The sequence below is a fragment of the Mastigoproctus giganteus genome, chromosome 2 (assembly GCF_048544385.1).
Source record: "Mastigoproctus giganteus isolate SK-2022 chromosome 2, ASM4854438v1, whole genome shotgun sequence".
Classification (NCBI taxonomy): domain Eukaryota; kingdom Metazoa; phylum Arthropoda; class Arachnida; order Uropygi; family Thelyphonidae; genus Mastigoproctus; species Mastigoproctus giganteus.
Genome location: NC_143576.1, coordinates 2,028,877 through 2,047,953, shown reverse-complemented (window position 1 = coordinate 2,047,953; position 19,077 = coordinate 2,028,877). Strand labels below are relative to the sequence as shown.

General features: G+C 36.2%; 1 protein-coding gene across 1 annotated transcript in view; it reads left to right on the top strand.

Annotated features, from left to right (window-relative positions):
- Nucleotides 1-19,077, top strand: part of Dhc98D (Dynein heavy chain at 89D) — a 971,787-nt gene that overhangs the window by 733,152 nt on the left and 219,558 nt on the right. The gene's annotated exons all lie outside the window — the stretch shown is intronic.

The window sequence follows — 19,077 nt, the reverse complement described above, 5'->3', positions numbered from 1 at the left end:
AATTTTATTAATTTTACATATAATTAATTTATAAAACTTTGTTATTCATTTTCTGAACTTAAATTGCAATATTGTAAAAATTTTAAAAAGGTAAATTTAATATGAAAAATAGTTAAGAATGAACCACTCTTATACCACATGTTTAAATTTACAAAATTAATTTGTGAATTTAAATTTAATTTGAAAAATTTGTTAAGAATATATGCTTAATTTGAAAATTGTTTAGAATATTAATTTAAATTTTCCTATGTTAACCCCTTATTTTAGACCTGTATGGTCTGATGATGGGTCTGGACAAGATCCTGAAATGTCACCTTTGTAATAAGTTTAGAAATAAGGTCAAAGCACTTAATTTGTAAACTAATTTTGCATTATTTGGTTGCTATATGAGTGCTATATGTGTGCTATATTAAGAATGTTAAGAATGAGATTGGTTAAGAAAGAGTGGTTCATTTAAAAAATTAATCCAGGGATAATATCACAATGTATGTCATTTCCAAATTTTAAAATAAATGAATGAATACCTAAATAAGAAATAATTTTTTATTCTGATTTTTATTTAAATAATTCCCTATTCTGATCTAAATGGCTTTAAATAAGCTCCCATCTTATGGGAGCTTATTTCACAGACGTTTATACCAGCCTGCTGACTGTTTTTTCTCTCTGAATGCCTGTGGGGGATTAGATGTCACTCTGTCTTCTAACTTCTCCCCCTAATGCTGGTGTATGCCAAGGTTTAGTTCTCTCTTATTTGTCTCACATAATAATGATGACTAGCACACCTAGCCATGGTTTAGCTGATCATAGCACGCTACATTCCAAATTTCAGTTTAAGAATCCATGCTCTAAAGAAACAACCTCAACGTCCCAAATATTTCCCACCAGTTCTTTAAATGCCAATCTACAGGTAATTCTCCAATGAGGAGGAGAAAAAAAAAAAAAAAAAAAAACAGTTCAGTAATTTTAAAACTCAGTTCTGTCTTACTTCTCACAAAAAAAAAAGAGTCCCCCAGAGTTCACTGGCTGGCCTTCAGCTTTCAACATTTCAACAGTAAATTTATCAGGTCCTGTTCTTTGCAATTTTTCAATGATTTTATGGCACTTTCTACTTCCTTCACCAAAATTTTTGGTACAGTACAGCTTTTGAATCTAGTGTTGGATCCAGTTTTTTCCTTTATCCTTATAAAGATTTGAATAAAATTCTTGCACTCATTTTAATATTTGTTGTTGGATTTTTGTTGTGCCAGTGTCAGGCTTCAAAGCAAACATTTGGCTCTTGTGTGTAACCATTTTTTGTTTTTCTTTCTTTAGCCCTTGATTTTCTTCTAGTGTTCTTCTGACAAGATCAACGTTGAACTCGCACGCACATTTCTTCTTTTATGAGCTTTCTTATGGTGTTGCAAATTTCTACATATTCTGCCTTGTTTCTTATGTTACCACTGCTTCATTTTCTCATCTCTTTTTCATCGTGGCAATTGTTTTGTTTGATATTTTGGTTGGTTTTTCTTGTTTTACAGTAGGTGCAAGGGCATAGTCAGTGTCTTCAATAGCTTCAGTGACTTTGTCATTATCAGATAAAATATCTGTGTCAGGACAGTCTTCCCAACACTTTCTTTTATATATTGGTGACTAACTCAGTCAGCATATTTTATTCTTTCTCTAAATAAACGAGTATTTTGCATCTACATTCACGCATGAGGAGTTATTCAGGAAGGAGAATGATGTAGGTAAAGTAAACATTAATAACTGAGAGGAAAGTGGAGGAGAGATTGTTGAGGATAAACATAAAAAAGGCACCTGGGGTGGATGGGATCTATCCAGTTATATTAAAGGAGGCAGCAAAGGAAGTATGCAAACCCCTAGCCATAATTATGAGAGCTTCTTTGGACTCAGGGGAGGTACCCATAGACTGGAGATGTGCAAATGTAACCCCAATTCACAAAGGAGGATCAAAGGCTGACACAAGTAATTATAGACCTGTTAGTTTAACTTCTGTTCCAGGTAAATTAATGGAGGCACTGGTTAAAGAAGCACTGCAGGATCATCTAGACAAGGATTCAGTTATAGCTCAGACGCAGCATGGTTTTGTTAAGGGCAGGTCTTGCCTGACCAATTTGATTGGATACTATGATGTAGTCACAAAAGAACTGGATGCAGGGAATAACTTTGATATTATATATTTGGATCTTAGAAAGGCTTTTGATACTGTTGCACATGGAAGACTGCTGCACAAATTGGAGCAGTGTGGCATTGGAGGCAAATTGCTGCTATGGATAAGGGGATGGTTGAGTGGCAGAAGACAGAGAGTGGTAATCAATGGACACTGCTCAACGTGGACTAATGTTATTAGTGGAGTTCCTCAAGGTTCAGTGTTGGGTCCATTGTTGTTTTCGGTGTTTATGAATGATATTGATGATGGGATATCAAGTTTAATGTCTAAGTTTGCAGATGATACAAAGGTTGGCAGGGTCGTTAAGGACACTACTGACGCTATGCTGCTGCAACAGGATCTGGAAAGGTTGAACAGATGGGCTGAGAGGTGGCAAATGAAGTTTAACATTGACAAATGTAAAGTACTACATATGGGTAACAGTAACCCCAGAGCAATGTATCAACTCTGCGGTACTACACTGACAGTGGTGGAGAATGAAAAGGACCTGGGGGTAATTGTGCAGGCAGATATGAAGTTCTCTGAGCAGTGCAGACGAGCTGCAAGAGTAGCTCATGGTGTCTTGTCAATGATATACAGGAATTTTTCTAGCAGGGATAAGGAGGTGATTATTCCCTTGTATAAGGCAATGGTTAGGCCACATCTTGAGTACTGTATACAGGTCTGTAGGCCTCATTTCAAGAAGGATGTAGAGCTGCTGGAACGGGTACAGAGAAGGGCAACAAGATTAGTAAATGGAACAAAGGGTTGCTCTTACGAAGAAAGGCTTAAGTTTTGCAAATTACAGAGTCTGGAGACTAGGCACCGGCGAGGTGATCTGATAGAGGTGTATAAGGCTTTGAATGGTTTGAGCATGCTCAATGCCAATGGGATTCTTCATCTTTCTCAGAATAATCACCTCAGAGGGCATAAATTCAAATTGAGGAAGGACGGATGTCGGATAGATGTGCGGAAATTTGCCTTTGGCCAGCGGGTGGTTGGTTGGTGGAACCGACTTCCATCACTTGTTGTTGAAGTTGATAGCCTAAACAAATTTAAAGCTCAACTGGACAGGTATTTCGAACGAACGGAGGGGTGAAATGGGAGAGGGTTTTTTTTTTTTTTTTTTTTTTTGGCTGATGCTGAATAAGCTTGCTTTCTTGCATCATATGCCTCTACTAATGCTAATGCTAATGCTAATGCTAATTGTAGTTTGTGATAAACTTTAAGCTGGTAAGAAGAGTAACACCATTTCAACAGGCACTTCTGAAGGTTTTACTTCTGAAATTTCTTCTAGCCATTCTTTTGTATATTATTCTTTGTCCATAGCCAGACTTTTTATTTTAAATATTTTTTACTCAAATTTGGCACTGATGTTATATTCTGAACTAACTAATAGAGATGTACCATTTTGGATGCCTTTTTAAGTTTGCATTTCTATCTTTGACCTGCATGAATTTCCTCAGTTAAGGATCTTAATGTCACCTTCATACATAACTAAGTGCTCCTTAATACACACAAGAAGGAAGAAGCAGCACAAAGAAGAGTACCTGGATAGAACTTGCCCTTGTAGTACACCAGCACAAATACATCTAGTGATCTACAATAAGATGAACACTTCTGTATAGTAACAGAAATTTTAAGGCCAGCTCATCTCACTGCATTCGATAGTGCTTTTCAAGTTGTCAGGTAAAGACTCAAATTCTTATATTATTGAATGCAGCTTCATTGTAATCACTTCATTGCCATTTCTTGGGATCAAATGATTGAAGAATTGAATTAGTATTAGCAAGCCATAGGCTTTTTACACACTAGTAAAAAAAATATAATAATAAAATAAAATAATAAATGACCAAATGGAAAAAAAAATAATAGTTATATATATATATATACACTGCTGTTCAAAGAAAGTGCATCACCTAGGAATTTCACATTTCTAACCCTTTTTTGAAATGGTGTGTTTGTTATTTGGTTTTTAGGAGCATTAGCAACTAAGGCCATATTTCTCTGGGAATATGCGGTGGTCATTTCCTGACCTTTCCGCATCCTCCGTATTTGATGGTCACAGGCTCGAACCCAGTCTAATCAAGAAGTGTGTGCTACGCACTGCTGCTTCTGCCCACCTGGCTAGGCTACGGAGGCACCAATGGTGTGTTACATTAATGACTAGCATCACAAATAGAAATATAAAAAAAAGATATTTATTAATAGATATGGCAAAGCTAAGTAATATTTGACAGGTGCTCTCAAAATATTCCAAAATAAGCATTTGCAAACTTTATACAACAGTTTTGGTAAACACAACAATTATGGCTGAAATGTTATCAGAAGTCCTCAATTTGCTTCAGTTCATCATTTTTAATGGAAAACAAAATGAAAAGTTCATCAGGTGCAAACTAATATTTAGTTGAACACCTCTGGCCCTGATGACAGCAGCACACCATCGAGGCATTGACAGGATCAATTTCTGAAGATAATCAACTGATAGTTCATGGTTTCCTGAATTATGGAATTATGGCTTCCTGAAGTTCACGAAGGGTCTTTGGTTTCTTTCTGGCAACTGCAGATTCCACACGATGCCAACAATTCTCTTTAGGATTCTGGTCCGGCCAGGCTGTTTCCTGGCCAGCTAAGAGTTGTAATGGACCATTCTTTCAACCATTTTTTCACCTGTAACAAATGTAAATACATTACTGTCGAACCTCTAATGCGAAATGAAGCTAAAGTAACTACAGAAGTGCTTATTTACACTTTTCGCCCGAAGACAAGGAGCAAAGTCGTCCTGAAAGTGGTGCCAGTTATTTGGCAGGTTGAAATGGTCTCTTAATGGTTGGCTGCAATTTTCCTTCCAATATAGCCAGGTATCCATTGGCATTTATGGAACCTTTTATAAACTGCAGGTGACCTACTCCATGATAAGAAATGCACCCCCATATCATTTGGCTGGTATTGAATTTCACTGTAAACACCATACAGTCTGGATGGTATTCTTCACCACGTCTGTGGCGAATCGTTTGTCCCCCATCAGAGCCATACAGGTTGGATTTCTTCTCATCCAAGAAAATAACTGACTTCCACTGCTCGGGGGTCCATTTGACATGCTCCTTACACCAAATTAATCTGGCCTTTTTCAATTTTTGTGTGAGGAGGGACTGCTTTCTAGGACGACAGGTTAAAAGTCCATTTTAGCATTAGCAGAGGCATATGATGCAAGAAAGCAAGCTTATACAGCATCAGCCAAAAAAAAAAAAAAAAAAAAAACTACTTCCATTTCACCCCTCCATTCGTTCGAAATACCTGTCCAGCTGAGCCTTAAATTTATTTAGGCTATCAACTTCCACAACAAGAGATGGAAGTCTGTTCCACCAACCAACTACCTGCTGGCTAAAGGCAAATTTCTGCATATCTATCCTACATCTGTCTTTCCTCAATCTGAATTTATGCCCTCTCAGGTGATTATTCTGAGAAAGAGGAAGAATCTCTTCATCATTGAGCATGCTCAAACCATTCAAGGCTTTATACACCTCTATCATATCACTTAGCTGGAGGCACCTCCGTAGCCAGGTGGGCAGGAGCAGCAGTGCATAGCACACGATTCTTGATTAGACCAGGGGTCGAGCCCGTGACCACCAAATACGGAGGATGCGGAAAGGTCAGGGAATGATCACCACATATCCCTGGAGCAATATGGCCTTGGTTGCTAATGCTCCTAAAAACTAAAATAACAACAACAACAACCTCACCGGTGCCTAGTCTCCAGACACTGTAATTTGCAAAACTTAAGCCTTTCTTCGTAAGAGCAACCCTTTGTTCCATTCACTAATCTTGTTGCCCTTCTCTGTACTCGTTCCAGCATCTCTACATCCTTCTTGAAATGAGGCCTCCAGACCTGTATACAGTACTCAAGGTTTGGCCTGACCATTGCCTTATACAAGGCAATAATCACCTCCTTATCCCTGCTGGGCGCCTCTGTACCCAGGTGGGCAGGAGCAGCAGCAGTGCGTAGCACACGCTTCTTCATTAGACCGGGGTTCAAGCCTGTGACCACCAAATACGGAGGATGCGGAAAGTCAGGGAATGACCACTGCTTATCCCCAGAGCAATATGGCCTTATTTGCTAATTCTCCTAAAAAACCAAATAATCCAATCCAATCCAATTATCCCTGCTACAAAAATTCATGTATATCATTGATAAGACACCATGAGCTACTCTTGCAGCCTGTCTGCACTACTCAGAGAACTTCATATCTGCCTGCACAAGTCCTTTTCATTTGCTACCACTATCAGTGTAGTACCACAGAGTTGATACGTTGCTCTGGGGTTGCTGTTTCCCATATGTAGTACTTTACATTTGTCAATGTTAAACTTCATTTGCCACCCCTCAGCCCATCTGCTCAACCTTTCCAGATCCTGTTGCAGCAGCAGCATAACGTCAGCAGTGTCCTTAACAACTCTGCCAACCTTTGTATCGTCTGCAAACTTGGACATTAAGCTTGATATACCATCATCAATATCATTTATAAATACAGAAAACAGTAATGCACCCAACACTGAACCCTGAGGGACTCCACTAATAACATTATTCCACAATGAGCAGTGTCCATTGATTATCACTCTATCTTCTCCCCCTCAACCATCCCTTTATCCATAGCAGCAATTTGCCTCCAATGCCACGCTGTTGCAATTTGTGCAGCAGTCTTCCATGTGCAACAGTATCAAAAGCCTTTCTAAGATACAAATATATAATATCAAAGTTATTCCCTGCATCCAGTTCCTTTGTGACCACATCATAGTATCCAATAAAATTGGTCAGGCAAGACTTTCCCTTAACAAAACCATGCTGTGTGTGCCAGCTATAACTGAAGGCTTGTCTAGATGATCCTGCAATGCTTCTCTGACCAGTGCCTCCATTAATTTTCCTGGAACAGAAGTTAAACTCACAGGTCTGTAATTACTTTTGTCAGCCTTTGATCCTCCTTTGTGAATTGGGGTCACATTTGCACATCTCCAGTCTATGGGTACCTCCCCTGAGTCCAAGGAAGCTCTCATAATTATGGCTAAGGGTTTGCTTAGTTCCTTTACTGCCTCCTTTAATATAACTGGATAGATCCCATTCACCCCAGGTGCCTTTTGTTTTGATTTTTGAAGAGGCGTCTTCTGACTGTTAGTGCACTTGCTACCACTCCTATATGTTCTTCCCATTCTCTGTTCACGAAGAAGCTTTACGGTTTTTAAGGCATAAGCGCTTCAAAATGGAGTCCTGTTTTGGTTTAGAGAATCGTTTGCATCCAGTTCCTTTTTTCCTATCAGCAGAACCAGTATTCTTGAGTTTGGAAAAAATGTACTCACTGTCAACTGATTACAAGACATTCTGTAAGCAATGTGACGAGAAGAACATCCTTCCTCACTTAAAGCAACAGTAGCACTCTTTCATCGTGGCGTCAACAGCACTTAACTCGCCATCCTGACACAAGGATGGCAAGTTAGGTGCAACACTTGCAGAGCATGCTTATATAGCTGAAAGTAACAGCTGATGCAATATTACATTACCTACACTTGTCAGTCTTATCTGGTGCAATCTGTAAGAAATATTGCATATATTTATGTTATTCAAATGACAATTACAATTTTAAGGGATGATGCACTTCCTTTCAACACCAGTGTATATATATATATATATAAATAACTTACAGATTATTGTTCCAGTTCTGGTAGAGGATTAAAAAACCATGTTGAATCATTTGCAAGCCTACAATTTGACATCATTGTTTTTAAGAAACACACAAATAACAAAAGAAAATTAGCATAGTTTTACTATAGCATGCCAATTTTATGCACTGAAGAATATATTTCTATTAATCTGTTTACACTTACTTTTACACTAATGTTTTTTGTGCATGTAAAGTGATAACATCTAATAAAAATATTTTAAAAGAACCATTTCTGGCAAATCTGTTACAGTCAAATTGATCACAGCCATTTGCATTTGCAAGGGCACATCATGGAAAAAAGCAAGCTTATATAGCATCAGCCAAAAAAAAAAAAAAACGACACACAGACCCTTCTCATTTCACCCATCCACTCGCTCGAAATGTTTGTCCAGTTCTGCCTTGAATCTGTTTAAGCTATCAACCAAATGGACAGAATATTAGCAAAACAACATCGTTTTAAGTTATATCTCATATTGTGAATACCTTCACAACGAGTTGCCATGATATTGCACTGCTTCGAATAAGTAACGCTTCACCTGAGGAGAAGACTAATGTTACTTATTCTCAGATGGATACCACCACCCAGACAGCACCGTTTCAGGACTATTTGTTTATGTGTGGGATAATAACTCAACTATCCAGTTGTCCCTATTAGACTTAGAAAAGCAAAAAGGTAGAGGGAAAGTAATAGTAGGAGTGGAAGAGAGAAAGAAACGGTGTAGAAGAATGAAAGGGACAGTAAGTCCTTCAACTCACACCACTCAAAAACTCAAACTCCTCGAATAGGAATGCTTCCCCAGTGGAGAAGGCTGTTGTTACCTCTTCTTGGAAACTCCGGACATCATCAGGCTCCCCGGGTGCCGTTTCACGGCTATTTGGCCCTTCTTCGGTTTAGGTACCCGAGTGATGCAATCATGGCAAAACAGTTATGAAGTATAACTCCACAATATGAGAGATGCCTGATGGTGTATGATGTAATTAGACTATAAAGCGTTTAGTGCGCAATCCTCAAGCTGTCTAGACTTTTCCATAGCTTGAGTTTTTTTTTTTTTTTTTGAGTTGGTAGTTGTTGGCGCATCGGCTTCTGTGGCCATATTGCACCTCCCAAGGTTTTTGCAGTACTTTGATCCAAGCCCGAGGCGGGAATCGAACCCGCGACCTTTGGGTTGCCGGGCAGGTACTTTACCCACTCGGCTAGCCCGGTCGGCTTCCATAGCTTGAGGCTTGCACCCTAAATGCTTTATAGTCTAAATACATCATACACCATCAGGCATCTATCATATTGTTGAGTTATACTTCATAACTGTTTTGCCATCATTGCATCACTTGGGTACCTACCCACCCACTGAAGAAGGCCCAAAAAGCCCTGAAACAGTGCCGTCTGGGTGGTGGTATCCATCTGAGAATAAATAACAAATAGTTTTCTCCTCAAGTGAAGCGTTACAAATTCGAAGTAGTGCAATATCATGGCAACTCGTTGTGAAGGTATTCACAATATGAGATATAACTTAAAACGATGCCGCTTTGCTAATATTCTGTTCATTCAGATTTGGCTATGTATTATTGATGCTTTCGCACTGTACTTATACATAGTCTAGACCAGGGGTGGGCACGCATGAGATCAATGAGAGCCACACCATAGTTACCTAGTTTTAAATACACAAATTCAAATTTAATTTAATTTAATTTATATGATTACATATTCTACACAAGTCTTAAGTGCCGTGTAAAATATACATATATAAGAAAATATAATTAAGAGAAAGAAAATATAAAATAATTATTTCAAAATTTTAATAATAAAAATTAAATATAATAAAAATGCATTAATAAAAAGTATAACGTTTAACGAAGACCTTTGGTCAAATCTTTGAAATTTGGCGTAAAATTTGTTAAAGCCATTTGCAGCGATTCAGTGAGATGATGATTGGTCAACTGTGAACGATATTTCGACTTCACGAACTTCATTGTGGAGTACAAAGATTCACAGAAATATGTTGCACCAAAAATTGAAATTAGACGGTAAGCAGCTTTCTTTAAATGTAGATATTTTGATTCTGACATGAGTTTCCAAAATTCAATTATAGAAGTAGATTTGTGCTGCATTTGCAGTGCCTGATCCTCTTTCATCTCTAATAACTCCAATTCCCCAGCCGCTTTTTCAACAAGTATTATTTCAGAAATTGGAAATCCATCTTCAATAATATCACAAATAAATGGGTTCACAAAATATCCAAATGTAGATTTCAAACATTTCAAATCTTCAAACCTATGTTTGAAATCTGCTTGCAATTCTTCCAATTTTTCTTTGTATCCTTCTAACTTTTCTTCTTTTATATTAATTATATTTGCTTTTACTCGTGGAAAATGATTAAATATTTTGTTCTTAAGATCGTAAACAAAAAGCCGAAGTTTAGCTTCAAAACTAAATACAGTTTGTGACAAATCAATAATAATTTTTTCCTTTACTTGTAAAGCCAAATTAAGTGTTTGCAAATGTACTGTAAAGTCTGTAAGGAACATTAAGTCAGAAAGCCAAGTTTCATTTTCTAATTCTGGGTATTTTTTTCATTTTTCTTTTGTAAATGTTATGATAGGATTTATGAGTTCCACAAAACGGCTCAAAACATTATAAGTTGACAGCCATCTTACAACACACCATAGGGATAAATCACTGGGCAATTTATCTGTTTCGTCATTCACCCGCAACTCTTCTAAAAAGTTCTTAAATTGATGATGTGTTTTGGCATTTGTTCTAATTAAATTCACAATCTGCAAAACAATCTTCCACACATTTTCATATTTAAAGTACTTCGCTATGAGATGCTCACGGTGAATTATGCAGTGAAGAGGTAAGAAACATGGAATTTTAGGATCGTTGTTTAAAAGACCAATGAGACCCTGGTTTTTCCTTATCATTGCAGGCGCTCCATCAGTCGCAACACTTACAAGTTTATCACGAGGCAATTCAAACCTGTTCATTACTTCATCAAGCGCATTTCTAACATCGATACCGCAAGTTGTTTCGATAAGAGCTACTAGGTCTAACATTTCTTCCTTCACATTTACGTCTACAGACACATAGTGGACAAAAACGGCCAATTGTGGAACATCCTGAATGTCTGTATAGACTCGTCGAGAGCTAAATTAAATGCTGTACAATTTTTAAAATCACACATCAAACTATTTTCAACATTTTTACTAATTGCACCAATACAACGCTCAGTTGTACGGTGTGACATAGAAACCTGTGTGATCAATTTATGCAGTTTTGTATTATCTGGATCCAAAACTTTAACCACTTCTTCCAAGTTTCTTTTAATTAATTCTCCTTCTCCATATGAACGTTTGGCACGAGCAATATTCCAAGTTATCAAAAAACTAGCTTCGTTTGCTCTGTCATCTTCACAACTAAAAGAAGACAAGAGTCCTTGTTGCTTATGGAGACCAGATTGCAAGGACTTAAGTTTCTCTGTTCGCAATTTTGAATTCAGTGGATATTGAGTTGAAAAGTAGCGATGACTTACTTCGTAATGTCGACGTAAATTGCTTACTTTGTAGTTTGCAATTGTAACTTTACAAATAAGACACGACTTTCCATTATTGTCAATAAAAGCAAAATTTTCTACCCATTCTTCTTGAAAGATTCTATTTTCTTGTTCGTGTTTTCGTTTTTTGATATTTTCTGAGGTCATGTTATCAAAAAATTTAAATAAATTTAATTCCAAAGTCTGAAATTGAAACTGTTATGGGAGGTTTGGTCGCATTTTCTACCCACTCCCGGTGTAGTGTTGCACAAGTCCGCTGATGGCGCCAGCAGTGTAAATGCACACAGATTTATTTATAATCAAAATAAAAATAGAAAAATATCTAGACATAAAAAAAAAAAATAAAATAAACACAACATAAAATCCGTATAATAAAATATTAGTTACTTAGTTAATTTAACAATATTCAGTGAAAAAAGTTCTGAATTAATAAAAAAAAAATGGACTTAAATTTTCAATGGGAGCCGCACTTAACTCAATGAAGAGCTGCATGCTGCTCTGAGAGCCACATTTGCCCACCGTTGGTCTAGACTTTTCCATAACTTGAGGCTTATGCCCTAAACGCTTTATAGTCTAAATACATCATACACCATCAGACATCTCTCATATTGTGGAGTTATACTTCATAACTGTTTTGCCATCATTGCATCACTCAGGTACTTACCCACCCACCGAAGAAGGGACAAATAGCCCTGAAACAGTGCCATCTGGGTGGTGGTATCTATCTGAGAATAAGTAACATTAGTCTTCTACTCAGGGGAAGCGTTACTTATTCGAAGTAGTGCAATGTCATGGCAATTCATTGTGAAGGTATTCACAATATGAGATATAACTTAAAATGATGCCAGTTTGCTTATATTCTGTTCAGTCAGATTTCGCTGTGTATTATTGATGCTTTCGCACTGTACTTATACATAGTCTAGACTTTTCCATAGCTTGAGGCTTATGCCCTAAACGCTTTATAGTCTAAATACATCATACACTATCAGGCATCTTTCATATTGTGGAGTTATACTTCATAACTGTTTTACCATCATTGCATCACTTGAGTACCTACGCACCCACCGAAGAAGGCCAAATAGCCTTGAAACGGCACCTACCCACCGAAGAAGGGCCAAATAGCCCTGAAACGGCACCGGGGGGGGGGGAGCCTGATGATGTCCGGAGTTTCCAAGAATAGGTAACAACAGCCTTCTCCACTTGGAAAGTGTTGCCTATTCGAGGTCAGTTTCATTCTTCTACACCATTTCTTTTCCTGTTCCACTCCTCCTATTACTTTCCCTCTACCTTTTTGCTTTTCTAAGTCTAATAGGGACAACTGGATAGTTGAGTTTTTATGATTAGTGGAGCATTATGATATGAGCATGAGTTACACTTCAGTGTAACTCATGCTCATATCAAATACTCCACCAATGCTAGTTCAGCCAGTTCTGTTATTGTGTTAATTTTCTCTATTTCCCTTTGCTGAAATTTGACAAAATGCTCCAAAGGGAAATAGAGGAGATAAAGATTCGTATAAATCATTTGAATATTGATTCTATACACAAGATGCATTTTGCATGATTTCTTCGTCTGTAATGTTCAGTAATATTTTCAGTGTTAAAAATGAAAATAAGTCACAATAGTTTTCAAACCCTTGAATCTGTGTTTTAATTGACTGGTTACAATGTCAATTATTCTATAAAATGCATTAACTTGGAAACAATCTTGTAAGTTTTGAAATCAGTGATCTACAATTTTTTTTATTATTTGTAAATTTTTTTTTATTATTTATTTTCTTTCATTTTTAAAATCAGTTTGAGTACTTCATTTTTTTGCAACATTAGTTGCTTCCTTCAAAATAATTTTGAATTAATTCCTGTTTTACTGCAACAAAAGACATTTCTAAATGTGCTTAGAAATTTTAGATATTGCTGCCTGAGCAACATCTAAATCTTTTCTTTGAAGAAATTTAGATGCCAAATTGATATTTGGAAGAACCATTATTACAATAACAACAAATTCAAAATTTTCCATATTTTTTTTATTCTGATTGCCTCGGTTTTTTCATCTTTTTTTTTGTATCCAAAATGATTTTGTTTAAAACTTTCAGAATATCTGTATTCATTGCCATTAATGACGAAAAGATGATGAGCCCACCATGTAAAGTTTAGCCTTTTTAAAGTAACATCTGATTTACCACGATATGAAGATAACAAGTCCCAATGCCATGTCCAAAAAACACATAGATTCAAATTATTTTGATACATCGGGGATACAGATAATGCTCATCTGATGTTTTTTGAAATGTCCTGAGTTGTATCTAATATGAGAGAAAAGAAAGGAGTCTTTTATTTCTATTATTAATTGTTTTTTTAAATTCAAATTCAAACATTCTATCAACTCATTTTGTATTTTAGGACGTATATTTTGTAGTGCCAAATGGCAAATTTAACACTTGTCTCATAGTATGATCATAGGGGCTTAGAGGGGAACAGGTATCCTGTGTGTTATCAGACACTCAGCCTAAAACACTAATGGATCCAATATTGCTCTATTACAGAAGATTTAGGAGAAGTCCGGTTGGCCTGCCTCCCTAAAATCCACTCATGCACACCTTCTCGATGGAAAGCCCTGTTACGTCACTTAGGTGGCAACGAACGTGTTGAGTGGTTCTCTTCAAGACGCCTGGTCAGCGTGAAGAGAAAAAGACCAAACCCTCCAGCATATGACAGCACAACAAAACAACTAAGCAGTGGAATAATGCAATCATAGTTTTGCTGCATAAGAAAGAAGATAAATCAGAAATTGGAAATTATAGACCATTTAGCTTGTTATCCCACATCTACAAGTTGTTCACAAGGGTCATTACTAACAGATTAGAAAGAATACTTGATGAGAATCAACCGAAAGAGCAAGCTGGCTTTAGGACAGGATTCTCAACTATGGATCACCTTCACATAATAGCACAGCTAATGGAGAAAGCAAATGAATATAAAACACCATTATGCCTGGCATTTGTGGATTATGAAAAGGCATTTGACTCCATACAGCATAAGGCAATGTTTCGGGCACTGGAAAGACAAGGCATAGATACCCCATATATTATGATTTCGAAGAAAATATATGAGTGCTACCTCCTTTATTAGACTAGACAAAGACAGTAGGAAATTTAAAATCGAGAAAGGAGTTCGACAAGGAGACACAATATCTTCGAAGCTGTTTACTGCTGCCCTTGAGGAAGCTTTCAGAAGATTAGACTGGTTGCAGAAAGGAGTCAATGTGAACGGAGAGTACCTAAACCATTTACGATTTGCAGATGACATTGTGGTCATAAGCCAGGATCCCAAAGAATTAGAGGAAAATCATAATCAGTTATGCACAGTTAGTAAGGATTTTGGACTAAAGATGAATATGGCTAAAACAAAAGTAATGATGAACAAGTATGTCACGGAAAGGGAAATAATGATTGAAGGAGCAGTAATTGAAAAGATAGAGTCATATACTTATCTAAGGCAAGTTATTAGCTGTAATAATGATAAACGGCTAGAAGTCAAGAGAAGAATAAATTTTGGATGGATAGCATTCAGGAAATATAGTCACATACTGAAGAGCAATATCCCAGTTTGTCTGAAACGTAAAATAATGAACCAATGTATACTCCCCACCATGACTTATGGAAGTGAAACTTGGGCACTCACCAAAAGAATGGAAGAGAAGCTGAGAACTACACAGCGAAGAATGGAACGAATTATATTGGGAATCAGACTGTTAGATAAGAAGAGAAACACATGGATTAGGCAGCAAACTCAAGTAAAGGACATTCTTATCAAAACTAAAGAACTAAAATGATCTTTGGCAGGACACATAGCTCGAAGATATGATAACAGATGGACTAAGAAAATAACAAAATGGTATCCAAGAGGAGCTGGAAGAAAACCTGGAAGACAAAGGCGGAGATGGATAGATGAAATTCATGAGTTTGTGGGTAGTAAATGGATGGCCATTTACTACTGGCCATCTCCAGCAACTTTCCAGTTCCTTCTGGAACTGGAAAGTTGCTGGAGAGGCCTTCAGCCTTCATCCTGCAGTGGATTGGAAATGGCTGATGATGATGATGATCATCATCATCATATTCAGCTAAAAATTTTACATCAGACAAAAAGCCTCTATTGTATGTATCTTTCAAACTCTCGATAACCTCAAAATGCAATTGAATTTTTTGATAATTTTAGTTATTTTGATAAGCTGCTCCAAAGCTTTACTCTAAAAGTTACATTCTTGTCATAAATTCTCTTCTACATTTTTATCCAAACATTAGCTTGCCATCCATAATTCCTTGAAATAACAAGCCTCTGTATGCGACCAACTTGCCTCGTGGTCTTTAATTTTATTGGATCAGTTTTGCCAATCCTTTATTCATCCAGAATTCTTACTTGATGAGAACACCCAACAGATTTCACAATACACTGCATCCAATTTTGAGGAATAACATGGCCAAAATCTGTTCATTTTAAAACCCTGTTTGTTTATTGTTTTGTAATTCCTTTCTGAAAATGACCTGTTGTTATGATTTTTCAGGAACAGGTTGTTAGGTCTACAAGGTTCATGATGTAAGCTATATCTCTTCATATCCATTATTATTATGTCTGGATAATTAGTGATGCCACTTGGATATTGTTCACTAACTAAATTTTCTAATAGTTCCAGTTCATTGGTGTTCATTTTGTTTTTTACATCTATATCTGTAATTTATGCTGGAAAAGATGCTGATGATGTAGATACTGAACCCAGTGTTAATACTGTTGTTGCTGTTATTTCTGTTGTTTCCATTAGTGTAGTAATAAAAGAGCTGATTTGCTCCTGGGGAAGAAAGAAGACAACTTCTGAATTTTCTTTAATTCTTTTTCTGGTGCTTCTGCGGACTCTCTTTTCCTCTTCTTTTAGCATAGCTGCTTGGTGTGCTTGTATTCTTTGTTTTTTTTTCCATTCTAAAAAGAAATCATTTCATAGACAAATTAGTAAAAATTTTCTTACATCTTTTGTTTTCAACTTACTTGTTATAGAATTATGAACTTTATAAAATAACTACCCTTTATAGACTATAAAGCTTCTTATATTTAGCCTGTCGAACAGGTGAACATGAGAACAATAAGAAAATTTAAATTTCGTGGCAGACACTCGTCAACAGCATGGGACACTACTATTTGGAGTGAATGACATACACACTTGATAATAAGCAGATAGGAAATATCAGCCTTTAATTTCTTATACACCATTGTTAATACCAACCATTACAGATGCATTATCAGTAAAAGTGCAAAAAGTCTGTGCAACTCTAATCCATTATTTCTTAGTAATGTTTTCAAAGTTTCACATATTTCTTCTGCATTCATTGAGTTCAATTATGTCAAAAAAAGTTACCGCAAATCTATTCTTGAAATTCAAATAGTACCGTATTACAATTCCCAAAGCTAATGCTAATGTCATTGCTTTCATCGATAATTAAACTGAAGTTTGTTTCCTAAATCAGATTTTAAATCATCTGCGAAATGTAGTGCTATAGCATTGCATATTATTGAAATACATTTTGTTTGTACAGTCTGAAGTCCTTATGTTCCCTGCTGTCTGAAAAAGGAAACACAGCTATGAAAAATGCTATGCTACTTTCTGCCTTCCCCCTCTGAATCACCAGTATTCTTCAATGGCAATACTCTCTGACACTGAGAACTAAAGGACTCTTCAGCTTTCTTGTGCTTCTTTTGTAATACTATGCCTTACAATATCACTTAATTTGGCTGTCAGCATCCATTTACAATATTTACAAAAACATTTTAAATAATTGCCTTCTAATTTGCAGAGCCAGTTCTTGTATTTAGCATGTTTGAGCCATTGATCACAAAAGTGTTGAATATATTATTTGTTGCTTTTCACAAAGGGATAAAATTTCACACTATAGTTTAATATTCACAAGTGAAAAAAAAAAGTTACCTACTCAAAGTAATTGAATCATTACAAACATAAAAGGACAAGTTTTCATCAACACTCTGTTAAATCTATTCAGAACAGCAGTTTGCATGTGGAAACGAATTAAGTTATGCATTTATGTTTTGGGCAGGTAATTTGAAAAGTGAAACCAGCATAAAGTGACCTTTTATATTAGGAAAATTAGACTACAGAAAGTCGAATTTCAAAGAAAAGAAGTTGAAGAGTTCTGAGTGATTGGTGGAAATTCATATTATAATATCCTTTTCTGATCTGTAAATGATCCAGCAACAAATTTTCAATAAAAAATGTTTACTGACACCAGAGTAATAAAACTACAAATTGTTTTGTCAAATTGTAAAAAAATGCATATAGTAAAAAAAAAAAAAAAATCTGCAGCAAATAAGTAACATATATTACTGTCAAAACTGGACGTTTGACAATCACTGACATCATGGATTATTCATAATTTGTGAATGATCCATCATGTAAACTAATGAAAACTGGAATAATAAATGTACATACATCTTCAGCATTTCTATCACAAGTTAGAAAAGAATGGTTGTAATGTTAATAATGGTTGACATAGCAATTTTCTTGCTCTGAGAAACTTGAAAATGTAGAATAATAGTGCATGTGCTTGATAACAGCTGCAGAACTTTCTTTCTCTGCCAATAAAGCAAATGAAAATCTCTGCGATTGGCTGAATTTTTTTGTTTCATTTCCCACTCTTATTTCCCAAGTTACTCCTTCAAGTAACTTTGCAATATTTTTTTTTTTTTGGATTAGTAAAATGAATGAAGATGGAATTCTTACTGTTCTAAACAATTCCAAAACTAGGGGTCATTAATTCAAATTACAAAGCTTGAGGTTTAAATTAGATTGTAGGAAGTTTTGTTTTAGCTAGCAAGTCATTAATAGCTGGCATAAGTTGCCCTTGCAGGTTGGTAAGGGTGACAGTTTGAATAAATTCAAAGGTCTACTGGATATTTACCTGTGTGAGGAGGGAAGTATATAATTTGTGTTTTCTTATACACTTGATTGAGTGGTTTTTTTTTTTTTTTTTTCGCCAATGAAGCAAAAGCCTGTATCTTCCTTGCACTATATGGTGAATATTATTACTATTTTCCCATCACTAGCGAAAACAGAAGAGTTACATATAAAATGTATTATCATGCCCAGGGAAAAAGTTTGGGTCTCATTGGCTGTATAGAAACATGCCATGAAATGGCAGAGTAAAGCGTCTACTTCAGTCACTCCAAAGCATGCAGTTTGTTAAATTTATGGTTGAGGTTCATTTGCCATTTTCACAACAACATTCTACCCTTGTCTACTGCAATGTTGTGAAAATGGCAAATGAACCCAACCATAAATTTAGCAAACTGCATGCTTTGGAGTGACTGAAGTAGACGCTTTACTCTGCCATTGGTCATTGTTTAATCTGCTCTTTGAACACCATGGGATAAATGCTAATTACAGGAAGGGTTCCCTCCAATGCATTGGTCAGTTTCAGAATGTCATCAACATGAGGATCAAAGCATCTGCAATTTAGATGTGTCTCTGGTTAGCAAAGTAATACTTCATTCCTGGTCCTTGTAGTTTTTCATTTCAGATAAACTAAAACAAAAAAAAAAAAAAAAAAGCCAAATTTAGTGCAAAAGGTGCTAAAATGACAACACTGGCCATAGCTAGACTATTATATGAC